Genomic DNA, 26,278 nt, shown 5'->3' with positions numbered 1-26,278 from the left:
AACGAGCACAGATCGCGATGATGGTGACCGTGACTGGAAGGCTGCCAACCCTGTGTCTGCAGGGAACCCTCGGAATTTAATTTAAAGGCATAAATAAAGGTTTATTGAAATGTAATTGATAATAGAAATATCAAAGAAAAATTAATAAATTAGTACAAAGAAAAACGAAAAATCAAGAAACAAACAAAAAATTGGTGTTACCGAAAAATCGGGAATATAACCCGAAGTGGGGTATTTTGGACATTTGACACCTAGAGTTGTCTTTTGACCTCAATGTCCATTAAAAATAAATGATATTACACTTTAGAAATGTTATGAAAAATTAAATGGTGGTACATTATGTAAATAGTGAAGGAAATGAGATAAATGTGCAAATTAGGAAAATTGGAATAATTAAACATTAAGTTAAAGTGAGTGCTCCACTAACTCAAGTCTTGGGACACTTAATTAAGTCATTTTGGACAGAAATTCAGTCCATCTTCTTCCTCCCAAATGACCAGCCGAATTGATCCTCCCAAAACCTCCATGGAAGTCCACCATGGCCAAACTCCCTCCATCACCATGCACCATTGATCAAGCCATCCTTTCCTCTTAATTCCTTCATTAAAGCTTGCCTATTCACCTTAGGGAAGATATTGGCAATAAGAAAACAAGATTTGGTGAAGTTTTGATAAGCTCCAAAAGTGGTAAGTGTCCAAAACCTCTCCCTTGCTCTAGTAAACCTTGTGTTTAGGTTGAGGTGAGTATTTTGGTTAAGAGAAATGAAGAAAATCTTGAGAAATGAAATGGTCCATTTTTGGCAGCCATGAATATATGTTGTAGTTGAATTTTTCTTATCTATAATGGATGGAAACTAAGGTTGAATAACTTAAATGGAGGAAGTAGTAAGTTAAAATCTAAGTATGTGCATGTAGTGCTTGAATTAAGGGTGTGTAATGGAACCTTAATGCTTTGGGCAAACTACCATGTTTGGCAGCCTATTAAACCATGAATTTGTGTGTGAACATGTAGTTATTAATGAAATATGCTAATGTTAAATTGTGGGCAGCAAGTGTAAGTGATATTGAAGTATGATTATGTTGAAGCATATGTGTAATATTGACATTGAGATATGTTGAATTTTGGTGGTAGTGAATGTTGAACTTAATGGTGAATTGTGTGCATTAAGCACTTGAATATTCTGCCCAAAATTGTTGCTAGAATTGTGTACAATATATATATGGAAGTGTTATTGATTGAATATTGAAGTAATGAGGAGGAGAAGGAATATCAAATTGGAAGTGTATGTGCTTTGTGCAGGTTGTGTGTTGAAGGCAGTACATAAATTAGGCCATAAGTGCCAAACTATGAAACCAATTGGTATGAGGCCAATGGGGGGTGAAACTAGACACCAAATAGGCCAACTTTCATGTAGAAATGTTGCCAAAATTTTGCCTAGAAATTGACCTTAAAAATGACCAAATTCGGATTAGCAACCTTGCAACCCAGATTTTTGACCATATGAACAGTGGTCCTTGGGATGACCATAACTCACTCAAAACAGGTCCAATTGACCTGAAATTTTTGCCATGGTTAGTTTAGACATAGATCTACAATTATTATGAAGACACAAAGCCCAGAAATGGCCAGAACTAAGTCAAATGGCTTGCACAAGTTCGGGTATAAAAACTGCCAAACCAAAAGTGACCTAAAAATTGACCAAATTTTGCACTAAAAGTGCAATCTGTCCAGCTTTAGTAAATTGACCATATCTTGGTCTACACAACTCAGAGTGACCTGAAATTTTGCCCCGGTTGCAATAAGACATAGAGCTACAATTTTTCTTCTTTGACCAAAAGCTAAAAACCAAGAGAAATAGGACTTTAAGCTAGACCAATCTAGCACACAAAAATTAAGAATTTGACATCTTACATACAATGATGCTTGAAGCATTTTGGCAATGAATGCCAACTTGTAAAAATGGTAAATTGCACTATATTGGCAGCATATTGAGATATAAATTGTGACATATTGATGCTAGAAACAACTTATCCATATTACCTAAAAAGGTCAATATATGCATTGACTTGTGAATTATATAATAGTTAGTAAATTCCAAAGATTGAAGAATTAAACAATTAATTTATAATGTGCCCTAGTTTTTCTAGTTGACTAGTATGGATAGGTTGGCATGCCAATAGGATTCTGACAGCTGTTCTGTAAATGGCTTCATGCCATACTGTGTTTCTACGGCTTATTATGCTGCACTGTGACTTTAATAGCCTACGGCTATACATATTGTGTATTTATTCTTGGCTTATCGCCAAATTGACTATATGGCTTCTTAGCCACACTATTTACACACCGGGAGACACTTTGGGACCGATGGTGTGATGGCCCGAGGTACTAGGTACCCAGTGCCAGTATATCTGTTTATCCAGTCTGGTCAGTATATAGGCTACATGGGCAGTAATTCAAGTACTATTAAATTCAAATAGCTAAATCCAGTCTACTGACATACAGCACCACCAACAATTCGTAAACACTTTATTTACTTTATTTTAGTGTATATTTCTTTATATTTGGCACCACTAAGCAAAATTGCTTAGCGCGTTGCTTTTGTAACGCGTAGGTATTGGAGACATAGCTGGGGAGCCCAGCAGACCTACGACCGGGTGAGACATCAGATCTGCACAGGAGTCCAGAGTCATCTGCACTGCATTGCATACATGGTAGGACTTAGGATATCTTGTATTTTGTACTTTTGTTGTATCTTTGAAATTCGGCCTTGTATTTTGTAATATTATGAAAGCTTTAAAGTTTGTAATATCTTGAACATATTAAATAACATGGAAATTTTCTGGATATATTTGAATTATTATGGATTGTATTATGGAACTGTTTAATGACTGTAAAAGTCTATTGACTTTACTAAGAAATAGAGACTGTGAAATATTTGAGATTTTAATATTATCATATTGAACTATTTTTAACAGGTTTAGAAGGACAGTTTGTCCGAAATACAGACGGCACCTTGCCAAATTTTTATTACCAATCTTGAAACACTAATTTTATTAAAGTGTGAAAATAGAACCAGTATGCTATGAATAGCACATAAAGACTTCCTAAAATCAAATTGAGTTTAAAAAATGTGATAATCACAGACTAAGTGCTCCGGCATGCCGTGTAGCACGCCTTGCTCGGCTACACTGTAGACGGGTGAGGGGTGTTACATATTGTCAGTGAGCAAGACAAGGGTGGTTGTGAGGAAAGAAAAGAGAGTAAAGAAAACATTCCAAGAGTGTTTGAAAAAGGTGAATCTTTGCTGCAAAAGGAGAGCTGTACAGAAAGAGGGGAGAGAAAATTAAGCTTGTATGGTAAAGGAAAAGATGTGAGGAATGCCATGTTTACCAATAATCAGATGTTATTAATTGTGTTTAAGGACTCTTGTTTATCTACATCTGACCTTGACCACAATTTGCCTAGTGTTGTTTCCTCCCTTTCGCAGAAATATAAGGATCTGCTACCCGAAGAGATGCCGCCTAGACTACCACCTATTCGAGGGATTGAGCACTAGATTGATTTTACACCTGGAGCAGTTATTCCCAATCATCCAGCCTATAGAACTAACCCTAAAGAAACCCAAGAATTACAAAGGCAAGTTGAGGAATTGCTAGCTAAGGGTTATGTGAAAGAAAGTACCCATCCTTTTGGTACCAAAGAAAGACGGCACATGGCGCACGTGTGTGGATTGTAGGGTGGTCAACAAAATCACTGTAAAATATTGCCACCCTATACCTAGATTGGATGATATGTTGGATGAACTTTGTGGTACTTGTGTAACACCCTAGGCAAATCCCACATCGACAAAACATGGGAGAGATGCTGGGTTCATAAGTTGATAGTTCGTAACCCCTATTGACGCGTTTTAAAACTGTGAGGGCTTCAGCCCAGAGCGGACAATATCACTAGTGGGCCGGGCCGTTACATTTGTGGTATCAGAGCCGCTCCACGTGCAACCTTGAACGATGGTGGGGCAAACCTCAGCGAGGACGCTGAGTCCCATAAGGGGGGTGGATTGTAACACCCTAGGCAAATCCCACATCGACAAAACACGGGAGAGATGCTGGGTTCATAAGTTGACAGTTCGTAACCCCTATTGACGCGTTTTAAAATCGTGAGGGCTTTAGCCCAAAGCGGACAATATCACTCGGCCGAAGCCCTCACGGTTTTAAAACGCGTCAATAGGGGTTACGAACTGTCAACTTATGAACCCAGCATCTCTCCCGTGTTTTGTCGATGTGGGATTTGCCTAGGGTGTTACAGCTTGTGTTTTTACCAAAATTGACTTAAAAAGCGGATATCATCAAATTCGCATAAAAGTAGGTGATGAATGGAAGACTGCATTTAAAACAAAGCATGGACTATATGAGTGGTTAGTGATGCCTTTTGGGCTAACTAATGCTCTTAGCACTTTTATGAGATTGATGAATCATGTGTTGCGTGCTTTTATTGGAAAATTTGTTGTTGTTTATTTTGATGATATATTGGTCTACAGTAGAGACATTAATGAACATATGCATCATTTAAGAGCTGTATTCGATGTGTTAAGAAAGGAAAAATTGTATGCTAACTTGAAAAAATGTTCATTTTGCATGAAAAAGGTTGTCTTTTTAGGATTTGTCATTAGTGCCAATCGTGTTGAAGTTGATAATGAAAAAATTAGAGCTATTAGAGACTGGCCCATTCCAAATTCTGCATCTAAAGTACATAGTTTCCATGGACTAGCTAGTTTCTATAGAAGATTTATTAAGAATTTCAGTACCATTACAACACCATTGAATGATCTTATTAAAAAGAATGCCAATTTTGTTTGGGAATAGAAACAAGATGAAGCTTTTCACAAAATTAAAGACATGTTATGTTCTGCTCCTGTGTTGGCTTTACCTTATTTTTCTAAGACTTTTGAGATTGAGTGTGATGCATCAAGAATAAGTATTGGAGCCATTTTAATGCAGGAAAAGAGACCAATAGCATACTTCAGTGAGAAGCTTAATTGAGCAGCTTTGAACTATTCTACATATGACAAAGAGTTTTATGTATTGGTATGTGCCTTGGAAACGTGGCAACATTACCTTTGGCCAAAGCAATTTGTCATCCACACAGATCATGAGTCATTGAAGCATATTAAGGGGCAGAATAAGTTGAGTAAGCGTCATGCAAAATGGGTTGAGTTCCTTGATACCTTCCCATATGTGATTCAATACAAACATGGGAAAAAAATGTGATTGCTGATGCCTTATCTTGAAGGTATAACCTTCTTGCCTTTCTTGATACAAAGTTATTGGGATTCGAATATGTGAAATAATTATATGCTGAAGATGATGACTTTGCTAAAGTGTATACAGCTTGTGAAAAGAATGCTTTTAAGAAGTTTTATAAGCATGATGGATATTTGTTTAGAGAAAATAGATTGTGTGTGCCTAAGAGTTCCATGCGTGAGTTACTTGTGAATGAGTCTCATGCTAGTAGATTAATGGGTCATTTTGGTGTTGCCAAAACTTTAGATGTGTTAAAGGAACATTTTTATTAGCCGAATATGAAAAGAGATGTTGAAAGAGTATGTGTTAGGTGTGTTGTGTGTGCTAAGGCCAAATCTAGAGTTTTGCCATAAGGTTTGTATACACCTTTTCCTACCCCTAGTGATCCTTAGGTTCATTTGTCTATGGATTTTGTGTTAGGATTTCCTAGGTCTAAACAAGGCCATGATTCAATTTTTGTTGTTGTTAACAGGTTTTCAAAAATGAAACATTTTATTCCATGCCATAAAGCTGATGATGCTACAAATGTTGCAAATTTATTCTTTAGAGATATTGTTAGGTTGCATGGCATACCTAAGAGTTTAGTTAGTGATAGGGATATTAAATTCCTTAGTCATTTTTGCAAGGTTTTGTGTGAAAAATTGGGAACCAAATTGTTATTTTCCACCACTAGTCACCCACAAACTGATGGTTAAACTGAAGTAGTAAATAGGACACTAACTACTCTTTTGCGTGCTGTGGTTAAGCAAAATTTGAAGTCATAGGAAGATTGCATTCCACTTGTTGAGTTTGCATACAATAGAAATGTGCATTCTTCTACTGGCTATTCTCCATTTGAAATTGTGTATGGTTTCAATCCTTTAACTCCTTTGGATCTTTTACCTTTGCCTGTGAACGAGCTTGCTAGTTTAGATGGCAAAAGAAAAGTAGAATTGGTGAAGAAAATCCATAAACAAGCCAAGCTTCAAATTGAAAAGAAAAAAAATGAAAAATATGCTAGTCAAGCTAACAAAGGAAGGAAGAAAGTTACATTTTAACCTAGAGATTGGGTATGGGTTCACTTGCGCAAAGAGAGGTTTCCCTCTCAAAGAAAATCAAAATTATAACTAAGATGTGATGAACCTTCCCAAGTGCTAACCAAAATTAATGATAATGCCTACAAAATAAACTTACCTAGTGAGTATAATGTCAGTGCCACCTTTAATGTTGCTGATTTATCTCCTTGTGTTGATGCAGGAATAGATTCGAGGATGAATCCTTTTGAAGATGAGGGGAATGATGAGAATCAAGCTACATCCATGCCAAAGGATTTCGTCCAAGGTCCAATTACTAGAGCTAGAGCTAAATCACTTCAAAATTTAATTTGTGAAGTCTTAAGGAGTAAAGATTATAAGTTGGAATGGCATGAAGAAGATTTTAAAGGATTAAATTTGGTGAAAATTAAGCTTGGAAGTGACCAGGTGTCATGTGGAGCATTAGGTTACATGGAATAACCTATAGACATACATGCACTAGATCCAACCCATGTACATGCATCTTTTCCACGCACATGAAGGGTGAAATATGCTGCTGGCACCTTTTTTTGAAGGAATATTCCTTGCTGTTATAACTACCTCTCTTTTGGACTTAAATGCCCTTATTGCTACTGTCTTAAGTTTGCTTTTTGTTGGGACATTTTAGTCTTTTGGTAGATTAATTTTTTTTTAGACTTAAAGTTCCTTGCAGCTATTACTAAAGTAGGGATATTTTCGTCTTTAGCTTAGGGGCCAAGAGGCTATAAATACAAGTGTAATAAGAGAGGTGGAGGACACACTTTGAATATTAATGATAGATTATTTCTGCTCCATTAGTGAGTAAATTGGCTGTTGCCTTTATTCTTGTGAAGCTCATTAACTTGCTGAGATTTCTGTCTTGCAAGGTATAATGTGCATAATATTCTTGGTTTATTCATTTTCCATATGAATTAGGTCAAGAATCCCATTTCTGATATTTTCTTTGAATTACACAGCAATCTAATTGTGCTCGTTCAATGAATCAAATTGATATATCTTGATTTGGTACTTTCTATGTTGTTCATTTAATTCTTGAATGTGGGTTTTTTAAGTTGCCAATTACTTGACGGTTCACATCATAACACAACATAGAGTCCAAAGGTTGATATACAAAAAATTGAATTGCATAAAATGAAAATTAGCTGAAGATGTAGAGTCCAGAGGTTGTTAGACAGAAATGTAAATTATAGAAAATTAAAATCAATACACAACATAAAGTCCCAAGGTTGATAGATAGAAAAGTAAAATACAAAAAATTAAAATCAATCTAAAGGTTGGTAGAAAGAAAAGTAAATTGCAGAAAATTAAAATTAACATATGACATAGATTCAAGGGATTAATAGAAAGAATAGTAAATTACAGAAAATTAAAATTAATAGATGACATAGAATCTAGAGGTTGATAGACTAAAAAGTGAATTATAAAAAATTAAAATTAAAACACGACATTGAGTCCAGAAGATGTTAGATAGAAAGTGATTTGCAGAAAATTAAAATTAGCACATGACATAGAGTCTCGAGATTGTTAAACATAATTGTGAATGGTAGAAAATTAAAATCAATAGGTGACGTGGAGCCTCGTAGTTGCCAGACAGAAAAATAAATTGTAAAAAATTAAAATCAATATATGACATAGAGTCCAGAAAATGGCAGACAGAAAAGTAAATTACAGAAAATTAAAATCAATTTGTGACACAGAGTCCAAATGTTTGTAGATAAAAAAGTAAATTGTAGAAAAATATAATCATCACATGACATGGAGTCTAGAGGTTACTAGACAAAAAAGTAAATTATAAAAAATTAAAATCAACACACAACATAGAGCCCAGAGGTTGGCAAACAGAAGAGTGAACTACAAAAAATTAAAATCAACTTATGATAGAGAGTCCATATGTTGGGAGACAAAAAAATAAGTTATAGAAAATTAAAATTAACACACGACATAGAGTTCAGAGATCGTTAGATAGAAAAGTAAATTATAGAGAATTAAAATTAACACAAGACTGTTTGTTGGTTTTACAACCACCGTAAGTGCATAGATCGCTAACAAGTAATAAAGTAGTGAGTGAAGTATCATCTCACGAGGAATTTAGTTAGCAAGTACCAAGCCACACAGTAATTCTGACTGTTTAGGCTACCGAATATGGGTGAAGAGTGAATTAAATCTAATTTGGATACTGAAAATAAACTTTGAATAAAACTATCTATCAAAGCAATTTCAGAATTAAGATTTCAAACTGTAACCTTATTATGGATTTTAATCTTGTCTATTTATTAGATTGAGGATTGTCAGTTTGATGGAAATTAATCCTAAGATATCCTAGGTCCTCTCTTAAGGCACCTAAGGTGTATTTCGATTAGAGCTAAACCCTACTTTCATTGGTGATTAATCCTAATAAAAACCCTTTAAGATCTTTGATTAATTTCACAACTCCACAGAGGTCATCAGCTTATCTCTAGGTCATATTACCTAGGTTCAAATCTCGATTTTCTAATATTAATCTTCACCTTTCAATCTTTCAATTAATATCTATAATCAATACTAAGTGGGTACCAACACATAGTATGCATTAAGATTGCAAGAAACTGAATCAAAGAACAAAACTCAAATCCAATAAATAAAACTCAATATTTATCCATAATAACAATCACAAGTGTTACTCTCCTAATTCCAGAATAAAGGGATTACTCAGTCATGGTGAGTTTATGATGTGAACCCTTAAGTGATTGGTAACTTGAAAACCCACATTCAAGAATTAAAGGAACAATATGGAAAGCATCAAATCAAGATGTATGAATTTGATTCTTTGAACCATCACAATTAGATTGCTATGTAATTCAAAGAAAATATCAGAAATGGGATTCTTAACCTAATTCATATGGAGAATGAATAAACCAAGAATATTATGCACATTAAACCTTGCAAGATAGAAATCTCAGCAAGTTAATGAGCTTCACAAGAACAAAGGCAACAACCAATTTACTCACTAATGGAACAGAAACAATCTTTCATTAATATTCAAAGTGTGTCCACCACGTCTCTCATTATACCTGTATTTATAGCCTCTTGGCCCCAAAGCTAAAGACAAAAATATCCCTACTTTAGTAACAGCTGCAAGGAGCTTTAAGTCCAAACAGAAATTAGTCTATCAAAAGACTAAAACGTCCCAACAAAAAGCAAAATTAATACAGTAGCAATAAGGGCATTTAAGTCCAAAAGAGAGGTAGTTATAACAACAAGGAATATTCATTCAAAAAGGTGCCAGCAGCATGGGTTAGATTTGGTGCATGCATGTCCATAGGTTATTCCATGTAACCTAATGCTGCACATGACACCTGGTCACTTCCAGGCTTAATTTTCACCAAATTTAATCCTTTATAATTTTCTTCATGCCATTCCAGCTTATAATCCTTGCTCCTTAAGATTTCACAAATTAAATTTTGAAGTGATTTAGCTCTAGCTCTAGTAATTGGACCTTGGATGAAATACTTTGGCGTGGATGTAGCTTGATTCTCATCATTCCCCTCCGCTTCAAAAGGATTCGTCTTCGAATCTATTCCTGCATCAACACAAGGAGATAAATCAGCAACATTAAAGGTGGCACTGACATCATACTCACCAGGCAGGTTTATTTTGTAGGCATTATCATTAATTTTGGTCAGCACTTGGAAAGATCCATCACATCTTGGTTATAATTTTGATTTCCTTCGAGAGGGAAACCTCTCTTTGAACAAGTGAACCCATACCCAATCTCCAGGTTGAAATGTAACTTTCTTCCTTCCTTTGTTGGCTTGACTAGCATATTTTTCATTTTTATTTTCAATTTGGAGCTTGGCTTGTTCATGGATTTTCTTCACCAATTCTGCTTTTCTTTTTCCATCTAAACTAGCAAGCTCGTTCACAGGCAAAGGTAAAAGATCCAAAGGAGTTAAAGGATTGAAACCATACACAATTTCAAATGGAGAATAGCCAGTAGAAGAATGCACATTTCTATTGTATGCAAATTCAATAAGTGGAATGCAATCTTCCCATGACTTCAAATTTTGCTTAACCACAGCACGCAAAAGAGTAGTTAGTGTCATATTTACTACTTCAATTTGACCATCGGTTTGTGGGTGACTAGTGGTAGAAAATAACAACTTAGTGCCTAATTTTTCCCACAAAACCTTCCAAAAATGACTAAGGAATTTAACATCCCTATCACTAACTAAACTCTTCGGTATGCCATGCAACCTAACAATATCTCTAAAGAATAAATTTACAACATTTGTAGCATCATCAGTTTTATGGCATGGAATAAAATGTGTCATTTTTGAAAACTTGTCAACAACAATAAAAATTGAATCATTGCCTTTTTTAGACCTAGGTAATCCTAATACAAAATCCATAGACAAATGAACCCAAGGATCACTAGGGGTAGGTAAAGGTGTATACAAACCTTGTGGCAAAACTCTAGATTTAGCCTTAGCACACACAACGCACCTACCACATACTCTTTTAACATCTCTTTTCATATTCGGCCAATAAAAATGTTCCTTTAACACATCTAAAGTTTTGGAAACACCAAAATGACCCATTAATCCACCAGCATGAGACTCATTCACAAGTAATTCATGCATGGAACTCTTAGGCATACAAAATCTATTTTCTCTAAACAAATATCCATCATGCTTATAAAACTTCTCAAAAGCATTCTTTTCACAAGCTGCATACACTCTAGCAAAGTCATCATCTTCATCATATAATTCTTTCACATATTCGAATCCCAATAACTTTGCATCAAGAAGGGCAAGAAGGTTATACCTTCGAGATAAGGCATTAGCAATCACATTTTCTTTCCCATGTTTGTATTGAATCACATATGGGAAGGTCTCAAGGAACTCAACCCATTTTGCATGACGCCTACTCAACTTATTTTGCCCCTTGATATGCTTCAATGACTCATGATCTGTGTGGATGACAAATTGCTTTGGCCAAAGGTAATGTTGCCACATTTCCAAGGCACGTACCAATACATAAAACTCTTTGTCATATGTAGAATAGTTCAAAGCTGCTCCATTAAGCTTCTCACTAAAGTATGCTATTGGTCTCTTATCCTGCATTAAAATGGCTCCAATACCTATTCCCGATATGTCACACTCAATCTTAAAAGTCTTAGAAAAATCAGGTAAAGCCAACACAGGAGCGGAACATAACATGTCTTTAATTTTGTGAAAAGCATCATCTTGTTTCTGTTCCCAAACAAAATTAACATTCTTTTTGACAAGATCATTCAATGGTGTTGCAATGGTACTGAAATTCTTAATAAATCTTCTATAGAAACTAGCTAGTCCATGGAAACTACGTACTTCAGATGCAGACTTTGGAATGGGCCAGTCTTTAATAGCTCTAATTTTTTCATCATCAACTTTAACACCATTAGCACTAATGACAAATCCTAAAAAGACAACCTTTTCCATGCAAAATGAATATTTCTTCAAGTTAGCATATAATTTTTTCTTTCTTAACACATCAAATACAGCTCTTAAATGATGTATATGTTCATTCATGTCTCTACTGTAAACTAATATATCATCAAAATAAACAACAATAAATTTTCCAATAAAAGCATGCAACACATGATTCATCAATCTCATAAAAGTACTAGGAGCATTAGTTAGCCCAAAAGGCATCACTAACCACTCATATAGTGTAACACCCTCACTGTAGCCATTCCGTATATTCTACTATTCCAGTGACCGGTGTTAGTCCGGACAGCTAGAACATCTGAAAAAATATTTAGACTAGAGTGAGGAATCATAAATAACTCAAATACTAATAAGAAAAATTAAGAAAAAATTTTAAAAATAAAATACAACCAAGTTAAATGAGTCGGTGCCCTAGCGATAGGCAATCTAGTGGGAAGTTGCGATTTTCATATCTAGGAGCCCTAAACCTAGGGGAAAATTCATGAAATAATTTTTGGGACTCCAGAGAATAGTCATTAAGGTTTATATGGCATTAGAATTCCAAGAAAGGCTTAGAAAAATATTTTGATCAGTACAGACAATTTTGGCTCAATAAGCCAAACGGAGGGCATTTTAGTCATTTCATCTGCAGAGATGATTTTTGAGCGACTTGTCCAGTTAAGTAAATAATTATTATGATATAAAATATGAATAAATATTGTTAAAAATTGAATTGAAAATGAGTAGCAAAGAAAAGAAAAGAAAATGAATTAAAATTGCAATTTTAACCTCATGCTTATGTCACTAAGCACTCTCACCTAATCACATTGTGAAACATGTCCATAAACCACTTAAAATGAGTAAAATGGGCAGAAAATTGAAATGAAAAAACTGCAATCTTCTTCCTCCCATAGCCCAGCCGATTCTCTCACTCCCTTCCACCATTAAAGCTTTGCCAAGCTTCATTTCTCACTCCAATTCATCTCAAAATCTTAACCTCTCTCCACTAAAAATTTCCCTTACCACTAGAGCAAGACTTAGGCAGCAATTAGAAGAAGAGAAAGTGGAAGAAAGTGAGGCGTGAATAAGCTTAGAAAATCACCAAAGAGGTTAGTGCCATATTCTTTGCTTTTACATCTTTCTAAACATGAATTTGAGATAAGTTAAGTTGAAAATTTGATAAAAATTGAATTAATGAGGCATGATTATGTTCCATGAAATTTTGGCAGCCTTAACATGAGTTAGGGTTAGGAGAATTCTTTGATTTAAAGTGACATATTAGCTGCCCCTAGTCTAAATTATATGATTAGTATAGCAAATTAGGAGTAAGATGCATGAATTAGAGGCTTGGTCAATTAGGGTTAGGGTTTTGAAATTTAATTTTGGTGGTGGATGAAAATGGACATAAACTAAAGTTTTAATAGTCAATTATTGACCATTTGGCTCATAAACTCAAGTTTTAATGGTCAATTAGTGACCATTTGGCTATGTTTGATTAGGAAATGAAGTGATTTGTGCCATGGGAATTGAGGTTATGTATGCTGTCCAGTGTACACTGCAGGTCTAGATGTGAGTCCAGCATGTTTGGTTAGCTGTAATTTGAGTTGTGTAGGTTCAATTGGTACAAGGCCAATTGGACATGAAATTAGACACATAATGGCACAACTTTGATGAAGGAAACCTGTCCAAAAAACAAACTTAGGATGTCCTAAAAATTAACCAAATCCGGGTGACTTACATTCTGCCTGGGCAAAATGACCAAATGAACAGTATTCATTCATTTGGTCATAACTCAATGTATAAAGGTCCAATTGACCTGAATTTTTACCAATAGAAAGCTGAGACATATACCTACAACTTTCATGAAGAAAAAAACCCAAATTTTGACCATAACATGTCAAAAAACTGACCTGTAGTCAGTGTACAAAAAACTGCAAAATTAATTCTGCCCAGAAATTCTGGAAAAATTGCAATCCGGCCAGTTATGGTGTTTAGGCCATAACTTGAGTTACAAAACTCCAAATGGAGTGATTCAAAAAAATAAATGTAACTAGACATAATAAGAAACAACTTTGATGAAGAACATTTGGCCAAATTCTCACTATAGAATGGCCTAATGGAACAGCGAACTCTAGCACCCAAAAACTAAAATTTTGAATTATTCTCCAATGGTTAGAAGTATGGATTGGCAACTAATGTTAACACTTTTGGGAACCAAAATGTGGTAAATCTATGTGATTAAAAATCATGTAACTATTATATATGAGAAAGTCAATATTTTGACTTAAATGACTAAATGAATAGTAACCTTACATATTAAGTACAAATATTCAAGAAATAACTGTGTAATATACCCTAGTAGACCTAATGTGAATGGTTTGGATAGGTTGGCATGCCAATAGGGTTCTGATAGCAGTACTGCGTATGATGTATGGCTCCATGCCATTTTGAGATATGATAGCCTATGGCTATATTGATTATGATGTTATACTTGGCTTTATGCCTTATTGCTTTTATGGCTTATTAGCCATTTTGTTTGCACACCGAGAGACACATTGTGACCGATGGTGTGACGGCCCGAGGTACCTGGTACCCAGTGCTAGTTTACCCATTTATCCAGTCCGGTCAATTTGTATAGGTTGCTTGGGCATGAAAAAGTATAAATGTAATTGAATTGATTATTAAAGGAAGTAAGGGAATTAAATATCAAGATAAAGAACAAGAATGATTACAACAATAAAAAGAGGCTTAAAATCATTAAGAAAACGATTAATAAAATGCTAGAAAGAGTTAATATCATAAAATGTAATTAGCCTTCGACTAAACAGTAATTTAGTAATTATTTATTTCTTATAGGCACAATAACTAGGAAATTTTTACTTTTATTTGTATATTATATTTTCTTTTATTATTAGCACCACTAAGCTTTATGCTTAGCGCATCGCTTTTGCAATGCGTAGATACTGAAGATTTGGACAGAGAGCCCAGTAGACCACAGACTGGGTGAGGCCATTCATAGTTCTGCATAGTATCCATATCACCTCACAGACTACAGTGCATTGGTAGGACACTAGGTCCCATTTTGGTATTTTGGTACTGTTTGTATTTTGTAATTAAACTTTTATTTTCTCATGTATAAATTGAAACTCAAGTAATATATTTTAGTGGTAATGCAAATATTTGTAATTTGTGTTTATAAATGAAAATTTAGAATTTATTGATGATTTGAACATGATTATCATGTGAAATGAATGAATGTCAAATAGAAGAAGTTGTGAGAAATGATTGAGAATATTGAGATTATGTTGATACAAATGGCGTTTGAGAATGATTGGAAATGTATTGAAAGTGTTTTTCATAGGTTCCGAAGAACTATTTTATCCATTTTTAGCCGGTACTCCGCCGGATTTTCTATAAAATTTTCAGAACCTCAAATGAATTTAAAATTTCAATAACCGACTTAATTGAGTTAAATTCCACAAAGTACTCTTCATAACCATGAAGAAATAAATTAAGGAAGGATAAAATATTTGAGATAAAAAAATGGTGTTCCGGTACATTGTGTAGCATATCTTGCTCGGCTATACTGTAGACGGGTAAGGGGTGTCACATATAGTCCATGCTTTGTTTTAAATGTAGTCTTCCATTCATCACCTACTTTCATGCGAATTTGATGATATCTGCTTTTCAAGTTAATTTTGGTAAAAACACAAGCACCACAAAGTTCATCCAATATATCATCCAATCTAGGTATAAGGTGGTGATATTTTACAGTGATTTTATTGACCGCCCTACAATCCACACACATGAGCCATGTGCCATCTTTCTTTGGTACCAAAAGGATGGGTACAGCACAAGGGCTCATACTTTCTCTCACATAACCCTTAGCTAGCAGTTCCTTAACTTGCCTTTGTAATTCTTTGGTTTCTTCAGGGTTAGTTCTATAGGCTGGACGATTGGGAATAACTACTCCAGGTACAAAATCAATCTGGTGCTCAATCCCTCGAATAGGTGGTAGTCCGACTGGTGTCTCCTCGGGTAGCACATCCTCATATTCCTGCAAAAGGGAGACAACAACACTAGGCAAATTGGGGTCAAGATCAGATGTGGATAAATAAGAGTCCTTAAACACAATTAATAACATTTGCTTGTTGGCAAACATGGCATTCCTCACATCTCTTCCTTTAGCATACAAGCTTAATTTTCTCTCCCCTCTTTCCGCACAGCTCTCCTTTTGCATCGAAGATTCACCTTTTTTAAGCACTCTTGGAATGTTTTCTTTACTCTCTTTTCTTTCCTCACAACCACCCTTGTCTTGCTCACTCACAACATTTTCACTCAATTTCTTTTCACTCCTTCTTTTCTTTTCTGCTCTCTTTTCAGCCACTCTTGATTTTATCTCACCCATTACTTGCTTAAGCCTTGTTTGGTCTTCATATATCTGTTTTGGAGTCATAGGTGCTAAAATGATTTTCCTTCCATTCATTTCAAAAGAATACCTATTTTTATACCCATCGTGGATCACCTTTCTATCAAATTGCGATGGTCGGCCAAGTAATAAATGGCGATCTTGCATTAGAACCATGTCACACATAACCTCATCTTGATACTTTCCTATTGCAAAGGAAATCAGCACTTGTTTTGTTACTTTCACCTCACTGCATTCATTCAACCACTGCAATTTATAGGGTCTAGGGTGTTTCAAAGTCCTCAACCCTAATCTCTGCACCAAAATAGTACTAGCAACATTGGTACAACTTTCCCCATCAATGATGACACTATAAGCTTTGTCTTGGATAAGACACCTTGTATGGAAAATTGTTTCTCTTTGCAATTCATCACCAACATCCTTCTTTACTTGAGTATTTAATGCTCTCATAATCACTAGAGCATTTCCTTTAACATCATATTTTACCTTTGCATCCTCCTCCCCTGAAGATGTGGAATCACTCATAATTTCCTCCTCCGTTTCTATCTCACCATTTTCTCTCATGACCATGACTCTCTTGTTAGGGCATTGAGAAGCTATGTGTCCACTGCCCAAACACCTAAAACACTTCACATCTCTATTTCGGGTAGTAGTTGCAACCTCCTTTCCTTTACTTTCTACAAATTTCTTTTCCAACTTCTTTTCCTTTTCCTCATTTTTCTTATATTTGCTAACAGCCTTTTCCCTATCCTCCTTTTTCCAGTTAGACTTCCAAGATGAAGAAATACCTGCATTTCCTCCAAATTTTGACTTGCTTTTAAGTTGCCTTTCTACCTTCATAGCCATATGGACCATATCCTCCAACTTAACATAGTGATGTAACTCAACAATATGAGCAATCTCCTTGTTTAGCCCATTCAAGAATCTAGCCATGTTGGCTTCTCTATCCTCCTCCACATTTGCTCTAATAATAGTAATTTCCATTTCTTTATGATAATCTTCAACACTTTTAGAACCTTGAGTCAATCTTTGTAGCCTCTGATGTAGCTCTCTATAGTAATGACTAGGAACAAATCTCTTCCTCATTATAGTTTTAATCTCACCCCAGGTTGTAATTGATTGCTCATAATTTCTCCTTCTAGTAAGCAACACTTGATCCCACCATACCAAAGCATAATCAGTAAATTCTACTGCTGCTAACTTTACTTTCTTCTCCTCTGAATAGTGATGACAATCAAAGACAGCTTCAACCTTCCTTTCCCATTCTAGATACACATCCGGATCATTTTTACCTTGGAAAGAAGGGATGCTTATTTTAATACTTTTGACATTGTCATCTACCCCATTCCTCTCTCTTTCCTCTCTTCTTATCCTCGTATCCCCATTCCTCCTATCTTTAGCTCTTCTCTCATACCTACCCCTCCTAGGTCTTTCAACCTCAAAATCATAGTTATCAACCTCATCTTCATCAGATTTAACTACTGGAGGTACAAGATCCCTCCTATTTGGCCTTCTCTCATTTTGCTTATCTCTTTACTCCAATCCTTCCAACCTATCTATGATTCCATTGCACACAACATTCATTCTTTCAAATTGCTATCTGACTGTGACACCCCTTACCCGTCTACAGTATAGCGGAGCAAGATATGCCACACATTGTACCGGAACACTATTTTTTTTATCTCAATTATTTTATCCTTCCTTAATTTATTTCTTCATGGTTATGAAGAGTAATTTGTGGAATTTAACTCATTTAAGTCATTTATTGAAATTTTAAATTCATTTGAGGTTCCGAAAATTTTATGGAAAATCCGGCAGAGTACCGGCTAAAAATGGATAAAACAGTTCTTTGGAACCTGTGAAAAACACTTCCAATACATTTGCAATCATTCTCAAACTCCATTTGTATCAACATAATCTCAATATTCTCAATCATTTCTCATAACTTCTTCTATTTGACATTCATTCATTTCACATGATAATCATGTTCAAATCATCAATAAATTCTAAATTTTCATTTATAAACACAAATTACAAATATTTGCATTACCACTAAAATATATTACATGAGTTTCAATTTATACATGAGAAAAGAAAAGTTTAATTACAAAATACAAACAGTACCAAAATACCAAAATGGGACCTAATGTCCTACCAATGCACTGTAGTCTGTGAGGTGACACGGACACTATGCAGAACTGTGAACGGCTTCACCCAGTCTGTGGTCTACTGGGCTTTCTATCCAAATCTTCAGTACCTACGCATTGCGAAAGCGACGCTCTAAGCATAAAGCTTAGTGGTGCTAATAATACAAGAAAATATAGTATGCAAATAAAAATAAAAATTTTCCTAGTTACTGCGTTTATAAGAAATGAATAATTACTAATTGTTTAGTCGAAGGCTAATTACATTTTATGATATTAACTCTTTCTAGCATTTTATTGATCGTTCTCTTGATAATTTTTGAGCCTCTTTTCATTGTAATCATTCTTGTTCTTTATTTTGATATTTGATTTCATTATGTCCTTTAAAAATCAATTCAATTACAATTATACATTTCCATGCCCAAGTAACCTATACAAATTGACCGGACAGGATAAACGGATAAACGGATAAACTAGCACTGGGTACCAGGTACCTCAGGCCGTCACACCATCGGTCACAATGTGTCTCCCAATGTGCAGACAGAATAGCTAATAAGCCATAAAAGCAATAAGGCATAAAGCCAAGTATAACATCATAATCAGTATAGCCATAGGCTATCATAACACAGAATGGCATGGAGTCATACATCATATGTAGTACTGCTATCAGAACCCTATTGGCATGCCAACCTATCCAAACCAATCACATTAGGCCTACTAGGGTACATTACAAAGTTATTTCTTAAATATTTGTACTTAACATGTAAGGTTACTATTCATTTGGTCATTTAAATCAAAATATTGACTTTCTCATATATAATAGTTACATGAGTTTTAATCATACAGATTTACCACATTTTGATTCCCAAAAGTGTTAGCATTAGTTGCCAATCCATACTTCTAACCATTGGAGAATAATTCAAAATTTCAGTTTTTAGGTGCTAGAGTTCACTATTCCATTAAGCTATTCTACAGTGAGAATTTGGCCAAATGTTCCTCATCAAAATTGTTCCTTATTATGTCTAGTTACATTTCTTTCTTTGAATCACTCCATTTGGAGTGTTGTAGCTCAAGTTATGGCCTAAACACCATAACTGGTCGGATTGTAATTTTACCAGAATTTCTGGGCAGAATCAATTATGCAGTTTTTATACACTGATTGTAGGTTAGTTTTTGGACCTGTTATGGTCAAAATTTGGGTTTATTTTCTTCATGAAAGTTTAGAGCTATGTCTCAGCTTTCTACTAGTAAAAATTTAGGTCAATTGGACCTTTCTACACTAAGCTATGACCAAATGAATGAATACTGTTTATTTGGTCATTTTCCAGGGATTGCGTATTGGTCACCCAGATTAGGTCAATTTTTAGAGCCACTTATGACTGGGACAATTTCCTTCATCAAAGTTGTTGCATTTTGTGTCTATTCTAACCTCCAATTGGCCTTGCACCAATTGGAGTTACCTAGCTTGAGTTATAACCCAAAGAGCACAATGGACTCAAAGGGTCCAGAATGCACACTTAAGGCAGTCTAATTCTCTATATTAGTTAATGTCACCAATCACTCCATTTCCAATTCAAACTATACCAAATGGTTACTAAATGACCATTACAACATCATTTTGTGTTCAATTGCATCTACCCCCATATTTGAGTTTCAAACCCTAGCCCTAGAATTTCAAAGTTTCATTTTCTTACACTAAACTCATAAACTAATGTTTTGAGTGATACAATCATGTCAAGGGCAGCCTATTCACTCATTTAATCCAAAGAAACCATCAAAGCCATAACAAATCCATGGCTGCCAAAAATAGGATAACACCTTAACATATTTATTTTTAATGGAATTTCATATATCCTAGCTCAAATTTATCATTCTAATAAGAATTTAAATGACAGAGTCAAGGAATTGGACACTAACCTTGTTGTGTGTCAATCCAAGCTTGACAAACTCCTTTATTTTTACTTCTTTTTGTTGCCCAAGTCTTTCTCTAGTGGTGATGATAAGTTTTTGTGAAGGAAAAATGGGCTTTTGAGGTGATTTGGTAGGTGAGATGAAGCTTGGGTGAAGTTTTTAATGGTGGAAGGGTGTGGGAAGTGGGTTACGGCTGGTTTTGGAAAGAAGAAGAAGGCAGATTGTTTCTTCAATTTTTCTACCCATTTTAGGCTTTTAATTATGTTTATAGATAGGTGTCACAATGTGATTGGGTGGGAGTGCTTTAATGACATCATGTGATGTCATAATTCCTAATTTCTTTCATTTTTCTTTCCTTTTCTTTTCTACTCAATTTCAATTCAATTTTTAACAATATTTATTAACATTGTATGTCATAATAATTATTTACTTAACTGGACAAGTCGGTCAAAAATCATCTCCGAAGACGAAATGACCAAAATACCCTCCGTTTGGTTTATTGAGCCAAAATCATCTGTACTAATCGAAAAAAATTTTTAAGCCTTTTCTTGGCATTCTAATGCCATAGAAACCTCAATGACTCTTCTATGGAGTTCCAAAAATTATTTTATGAATTTTCTCCGGGGTTTAGGGCTCCTAGTTGAGAGGACCGCAACTTTCCACTGGGTTACCCATCGCTAGGGCCCCGGCTCATTTAACTTAGTTGTATTTTATTTCTAAAATTTTTTCTAAATTTTTCTTATTAATATTTGAGTTATTTATGATTCCTCACTCTAGTCTAAATATTTTTCCAGATGTTCTAGCTGTCCGAATTGACACCGATCACTAGAACAGTAGAATGTACGGAATTGCTACAGTGAGGGTGTTACACGGACAGCCTACATATAGAATGGATTTTGCACCTTCCCCTTCACTATCATCACCCATTCTAGACATGTTTTTAGACCTACAAGAAAATGGTTAGTGTAAAGAAAACACTTCACTCACTCCCTTACGTGTTTACACTCAACAGGGGACACTCCAATCGTGTTTAACTCAACAAAGCTTTTCCCCTCTTATAAACTCACCACTCTGTGCCTTTTGCCTCTCTTGGCTATGTCCACAAGTTCTTATCAAACTCAAATAACTCAAACCAAGACTGTACTCACAGACAAATTTAATACACAATAAAATTCTTGCATGTGACGGATCAAAACGAGTAATCAAGAAAATAATAATGTGACTCAAGAAGTCAAGAAAAGAAAAGCTCAAGTATGGAAATGTAATGCAATAAGGAATCAAGATAGAAGACACCAAAATAAAAGAGTAGTAAGCTGGAAAAGAGACAACCTAAAGAAGTGATATCAAGCTTAAATATCCAAGTTTACCATCAACTTATCACAACTACCAGCAGTTCACACAATACACCAAGAATTGCATCAATTTAGGATCATTAAGCAAATGAGTGTATTTTGATCTGAAAATGAGTAGGCAAATGCAACCCAATACTGACTAATTGCTATTAGAATTTTAGGCTTTTCTTGGCAGGTTTACTATGTAAACTAAATTTAATAATGTCTGCCACAAAATTTTAGTTCCCTACACAAATAGTTAAATTTAGAGTTGAGATTTAATTTAAGAATAGCTCAAATGTGGCACAAACAACCTATAAATTTTCAGGAATTTCTAGGCCGATTTGCTATGTGAACTTAATTTGATTAGGTCTGCCATAAAATTTTGGTTCCCAACATAAATGGTTGAATTTTAAGCTGAAATTTAATTTGAGAACTACTGAAATGGGATATAAACACCCTGTAAATTTTCAAGAATTTCTAGGTATATTTGCTATGTGAACTTAATTTGATTGAGTCTGTCGCAAAATTTTGGTTCCCCACACAAACGATTGAATTTTAAGCTGAAATTTAATTTGGGAACTACTGAAATAAGGTATAAAAACCTTGTAAATTTTCAGGAATTTCTGGGTCTATTTGCTATGTGAACTTAAGTTGATCGAATCTGCAGTAAAATTTTGGTTCAGCAGGCAAACAATATCAAACAACCCCTAAAATTTACATCCAATGTCTTAAACACACCCAAATAATGCTGGTACAGTTTCAGGCCAAATAGGTAAGTCAAACTCAATGACCCAAATAAGCTCTCATGCTTGATATCAAAATGAAGAAAGCAAAATAGATAGCTAGAATAATAGCTTTGGCTGGATTAGCCCAAAACCCTAAGAGAAACTCAACAAAACAAATTTTTAAATAAACAGATCATACTAAAACCCAAGAGCCAATTTCGGTCAAGCATACAATGAACAAAAATGTGAATAACAGAAACACAATAAGAAGCAAAACAAGGTTTAGCAAGAAAGAACCAGGCGCAAGATGAAGAAGAAGAAGTAAATATGGAACTAGAGCCAAACAGCAAATATGAAAAAGGTAACAAACACAAAGTAAACACAAAGAATAAGAAGCAAACAGAGAATCTACCTTGTTTGGACGTCCCTTTGCTCTAATACCAAAAGTGATGTGAACCCTCAAGTAATTGGTAACTTTAAAACCCACATTCAAGAATTAAAGGAACAATATGGAAAGCACCAAATCAAGATGTATGAATTTAATTCTTTAAACCAGCACAATCAGATTACTGTGTAATTCAAAGAAAATATCAGAAATGGGATTCTTGACCTAATTCATATGGAGAATGAATAAACAAAGAATATTATGCACATTAAACCTTGCAAGATAGAAATCTCAGCAAGTTAATGAGCTTCACAAGAACAAAGGCAACAGCCAATTTACTCACTAATGGAGCAGAAACAATCTTTCATTAATATTCAAAGTGTGTCCTCTACCTTTCTCATTACACTTGTATTTATAGCCTTTTGGCCCTAAAGCTAAAGAAAAAAAATATCCCTACTTTAGTAACAGCTGCGAGGAGCTTTAAGTCCAAACAAAAATTAATCTATCCAAATACTAAAACGTCCCAACAAAAAGCAAACTTAATACAGCAGCAATAAGAGCATTTAAGTCCAAAAGAGAGGTAGTTATAACAGTAAGGAATATTTTTTTAAAAAGGTGCCAGCAGCATGGGTTGGATCTGATACATACATGTCCATAGGTTATTCCATGTAACCTAATGCTCCACATCACTTCCAAGCTTAATTTTCACCAAATTTAATCCTTTATAATTTTCTTCATGCCATTCTAGCTTATAATCCTTGCTCCTTAAGATTTCACAAATTAAATTTTGAATTGATTTACCTCTAGCACTAGTAATTGGACCTTGGATGAAATCCTTTGGCGTGGATGTAGCTTGAGTCTCATCAATTTAAAAAACACAATAAAGGTAAAATGAAAGAACATGAACAGGCCGCTTAAAGAAATAGAACAAAAGAACTGATGAGGATTTTTTGTAGCCTTGAACTTGTGGAACTTCGGCTGAAGGTTTCCTTTAGTGCTGATGCTCTCCTCTTCAAGATGACTATGAAGAATATCTATGTGAAAATGAGATTAGGTCTGGATAGAGATTTTTTCGAGCTCCCCTCTTATCCTTGTGCTGTCTTTATTTATATTCCAATTTTAGGGTTAGGTTTTTAGAGTCCCAAAAGCATTAGAAGTCTCTCGCCTTTGTAGAAACTGGAGTTGAAATCAATTCAGGAAACTGGCTATCGCGTGATACACAGCCTGTGTGTCACTACACGACCCGAGGCTGTGTAACTTACTGGAGCTTGAATGGTTGCCTCTTGTATCAGGATAGGAGTTTACATGGACCTCAGAAAGTTATACGGGTCTGATTACATGGCCCGTGTACTTTTGTTCTTCAGAGAAATCTTCAAGCCTGGCCCGACAGAGACTTACACAAGTCTTCATAGTTTACATGGGTCATGGTACACGGCCCGTGTACTTTATTTCTTCCTTTGCTCTTTGGCTTTCTCCTGGCAGTAGGTTACACGGGTATCTGGCTTGGCTTACACGACCCATGTAAGGTGTATCAGCAACATTTCTCTATCGTTTGGTCTTTTAAAGCTTTTTTCTTTGCTCCTATACCTTGGAACTTCTTCAAAACACCTGGAAACATACAGAGAACATATAATTCAGAGCTTAGCAATGGAATTTACAAAAGTTGATGAAATTGATGATTTTGCATGGTTTTACTTATCTAAATACTATGAAATATTATACAAATGTACTTAAGAATATCTATATAATACAAGTGTATCAAATACTCCCAAACTTAAACTTTTGCTTGTTCTCAAGCAAATTGAAAACCTTTTTAGAATACATTTTAAGAGAAAAACTCAGAAGCATAACCATAAATTCAATATGCATATAATTGAACTCCTTCAACCTTCATACCAATTCCCTTCCTTTAAGGCATAAAGGTTTCAATAGCTACTTGCTTAAAACCTCACCCCCTTTTGTGGTGTTTCAACTAATTTCTCCTCTATGCAAGGCTATTAATAAGTCACAAATAACCTATTTTATTAGAATAGACTTATAAAATACTTAATCCGCTCAAATTTTGCCTTTAATATGGAAATTATTGAGATTAATTTAGTTCCAACTCCATAGGCACATCCCAATTTCTTATATCCACCAATGTAGCACATATTTTCAAAAGATCAAAAGTTCTTTAGAAAGGTTGTATTGGGTTTAAGGGATGATAATTTGGTTACCAATGAAGGGATTTAAGGAATGCAAATTTGAGGTTAGCTTTCATGCACAAGGTTCTAAGTATCCAAGTTTATTCTATTGATTTTTTATATGGGGGGAGAAGGGTTTATAGTGCCTAGCATATTGTCATGATGTTTAATTTTGGGACCCTTTTTTTATTTATATTTTTTTTTGTTCTTTTTTATTTTATGTCCCTTTTGTTCTCTCCCCCAAACTCATTACTTTTGTTGGGCTGCAAAGATAAAATTTTCCTTGATTTTAATTATACACTTGCACTCTTCTTGGTATTCTCATCTTCTCCTCATGTTAAAGACATTTGATATACTTATCCTTTATACACTAGACTTCCTCAAAAGGGTGAGGTGAGTGTTTAGGCTAGGGGTTAGGTAAATATGTGTGGGTAAACAAGGAAAATTATACGGGTGAAAATATAGACTCAAGTTAGCTGCGAGGGGTATATTGTAACTAAGGGTGGCTTAAAGCTTAATGGGGCTAAATGAAAGAATTCCTTAATCATCTCTTTTTCAAACATATGCTAGGATTTTGCCTCGATAGGTCCAAGAGACATGTTCTAGAGCTGGTGAGGCATTTTTAGATTTGTTTGTATTTTAAAGATTTTCTCTCGATTTTGCTAGTTCAATGTGACAAATTAATAGCTATGAAAGGGTTTAACTAGTCTAGCTCCACTAAGGTGATTAAGTCTTTCACAAATAACATATTAAAGCCTTTTTGCCTATCCAGATACATTCATTCCTCAATCACATGGAGTCCAATTATTAGCTTATTAATATTTGTGGTTATAATTCTAAGTTAAAAAAAAATAGTTCAAAAGTTCAAAATTTGCAAAATTTCCTGAATTTTTGATACACAAGTATAATACAAATATAATTAAGCAATGTAATGAAATGTAATGATATGCAGTGCATGAAATGCATCTGTACTGCCAAACTCAAAGCTGACATTGTCCTCAATGGCAACACTATGCAAAATTAAGGTATATCATACAAAATTATCAAAAAGCATATTATGTATTAAACATTGAAAGTTTGGACAAAAAAACTAGTAATAGAGACTTATGAGCACTGAGTAGGACTAAGGCATATAAGTTTTTACATAAAGGAGCCTGTCTTATAGTCCTAACTCTAAAAAGCCTCTGATGGGGATGATGGTCCCTCTCCATCGAGTCTCCATAATCATGTCAAGCTTGTTGTGGGCCTCCTGGAGACTGTCCTTGAGCACTTGCATCCTGTTGATTATGGTGGTCTCCATTCGCTTAAGGTATGCAAGGACGGGGTCTGTTAGTGGTGGAGTGTAGGGAGGCACTCAGGCTGGGGACT

This window comes from Hevea brasiliensis, chromosome 8, assembly GCF_030052815.1.
Source record: "Hevea brasiliensis isolate MT/VB/25A 57/8 chromosome 8, ASM3005281v1, whole genome shotgun sequence".
NCBI classification, from domain to species: Eukaryota; Viridiplantae; Streptophyta; class Magnoliopsida; order Malpighiales; family Euphorbiaceae; genus Hevea; species Hevea brasiliensis.
Note: the sequence above shows the minus strand (reverse complement) of the source record.